This window comes from Gossypium raimondii, chromosome 12 (assembly GCF_025698545.1).
Source record: "Gossypium raimondii isolate GPD5lz chromosome 12, ASM2569854v1, whole genome shotgun sequence".
NCBI lineage: Eukaryota > Viridiplantae > Streptophyta > Magnoliopsida > Malvales > Malvaceae > Gossypium > Gossypium raimondii.
Window position 1 is genome coordinate 23,464,394 of NC_068576.1, and position 2,707 is coordinate 23,467,100.

The window sequence follows — 2,707 nt, forward strand, 5'->3', positions numbered from 1 at the left end:
GCAATGCCACTTCCTTGATATGTGCTTTACCCAAATTTGTTGGATTATCAGTATCGCTCAGCAAGGCTCCTTGCGGTCAATTACTTAGTTCCATAGCTAACTGACCGATTTGGTTTTCCAAATTTTTCAGTGTTGCTGCTTGGCTTTGGATCAAAGCGTCATTCTTTACCATGTACGCTTTCAACAAGTTCTCCAAACTATTTGATGCCTCAGCCTGAGGTGGTTTTAGAGCTTGCTGATTATACCCTTGAGATTGGTTGGGTCTTTGCTACAATAAGTTGTTGTTTGGTCCATTTCCTTGGTTGCTCTAAGAAAAGTTAGGATGATTATGCCATGAAGGATTGTAAAAGTTGGACTGGGGTCCTTGTCCACTCCTATTTTGATATTGGTTCGCCACATCGTACACTGACTCGGGATTTGATGGACAATTCTCAAAAGAATAACCTTCCCCACAGTATACACAGGAAACTACTTCAAACAGACTTTGTGGCTGAGCTGATGAATTATTAGTACTATTAACGATTAGTGGTTAACTATTTTATCATAGAGGAAATAGACGATACCTGAGCTGATAACAAAGTGAGGGCGTCAACTTTATGAACTCTGGCTACACGTCTTCCTGAAGCTGTTCAATTTGTTTGCCATTGATAGTTAATCGCGATCCTCTATATGATCTCATAAGCCTCATTATAAGACTTAGACAAAATTGCACCATTCACGGAAGTATCTACCATCAATCTTGTATTTACATTGACACCATTATAGAATGTCTCCAACTTGATATAATAAGGAATCCCATGATGAGGACACTTACAAAGTAACTCCTTGAATCACTCCCAAGCTTCATACAAAGACTCGTCATCCAATTGTTGGAAAGTTGTGATCTCGTTCCTTAACTTAGTGTTTTTGCTAGGTGGGAAATACTTAACCAAAAATCTCTCTACTAATTTTTTCCATGTAAATACGAAACTTGGTTGCAATGAATTGAGCAATGCTCATGCTCGATCTTGCAACGAGTTCAGAAATAACTTCAACCTCAGTGCGTCTTCAGTCACACTAGCTATCTTGAATGAATCACTCACCTCCATAAACAATCAAAGGTGGAGATGTGGATCTTCTATGGTCATACCACTAAATTGGCCCACCGTTTGTAGTATTTGAAACATCACTGGTTTCAATTCGAACCGGGTTGCCTCAATATCTGGCCTTCTAATTCCTGGGTTTAACTCACTGAAAAGTGGTACAGCATATTGTCAAATGCATCGATCCCTATCATCGACAATGAGGATAGAATTTCATACATGATCAGCTTCATTACCTTGGTCTTGATTCTGATTTCCAAGGTCCATCTTGACTTGTCTTTGAGCTGTTCGTTCACGTCTTCTTTGTCTGAAAGTTCGCTCAATTTTAGGGTCTACAAAAAGTAAATTAATAATTCAATCTATGCTCATAAACACTTGAAAAGAAAATCACAAAAATTAAAAAGAAGAAGTTAGTAATGTTAGAAATAATTCAAATTGAAAATAAATAATTTCACAAAAAAAATGACTATGGCAACAGTTGACAATCCCCGGTAACGGCACCAAAAACTTGTAACGCGTAAGTTTGTGCAAGTGTACACAGTCGTTATCAAGTAATAAGTAAGTATCGAGTTATCGTCTCCACAGGGATTGTATTTGTGCTAAGTCACTTAATTTGTAAAATTATATTAACAATTCAGTAAATAAAAACACAATATAGTTGAGAAGTGGTGATTAAATTATATTAAACTAAATGCAATGATCCCTAATGCAAATTATCCTAAGTATGCAAACTATATGACTGAAATAGATTTTAGTAAAATTAAACTCAATTTGCAACAATTATAACATAAATAAACTAGGATAATTACTTTAATCAAAATCAATTTATTATCAACATGCTTAATAACATTTGGAAACACATTTCATGGCAACTCGAACTTTCATGAGTTTGGAAACCACATTAGGTCCTTTTAGAATCCTCTACTTAGTAAATAGCACTTTACTGATCCTTATTTACTAAAGGTTTCTTAGCATTCGTGTGAGGTAATAGGGACGGGTTAGCTTTGAAACAATTTAATCACACAAATCTAAAAACTACGTAGATAACAGAGCTTGGTTAGAGTTGTTATGCGACCTTCAATTTAATCGGGTCAGGATCTAAATTGAGCATGCACATTTCAATTATGTGTCCATTAGCCGTTGTCTGGTCAGGATAGCTTAGCTAATTCAGGTGTATTTCAATCACGTATGAACGAAATATAGACTTGATTTTAATTGAAAAATGATCTATTGAGGCACAAACATTATAAGCATGAATCAAATAAATATTATTTAATCAAAGAAATCATCCTAGCTTAAATAAAATTAGGCTAACATTGTTGTAAACAATAACAAAGAACACATAGCAAACATCTTTATATTAAATTAAAGAAAAGGAAAATTAAACCCAATTCAAAGTGGCTGTCATCCAAGACTCACACTGACGAGGCTCCTTCATTCCTTTGCTTTGCTCCTTTGCTAATGGCTCTCCAAGGTGGCCGACCAAGGGTTCTTTAAAAGGCTTAATTGCTAAAACCTCTATGAAGAGATGATGCTAGGTGTGGGAATGGAAAAGGCTAAGAGAATTTGGAGAAAAGAGAGAATGATGCTTGAGGGATGATGAATGAAGGAATGAGAGGGTATTA

At 35.7% G+C, this 2,707-nt stretch overlaps 1 non-coding gene across 1 annotated transcript; it reads left to right on the forward strand.

The window, feature by feature from the left end:
• Nucleotides 1-792: 792 nt before the first annotated feature.
• On the forward strand, nucleotides 793-899 carry LOC128035824 (small nucleolar RNA R71). The gene has a single exon (XR_008192371.1). It is a non-coding gene; the product is annotated as a small nucleolar RNA R71 (small nucleolar RNA).
• The last annotated feature ends 1,808 nt before the right edge of the window (nucleotides 900-2,707 follow it).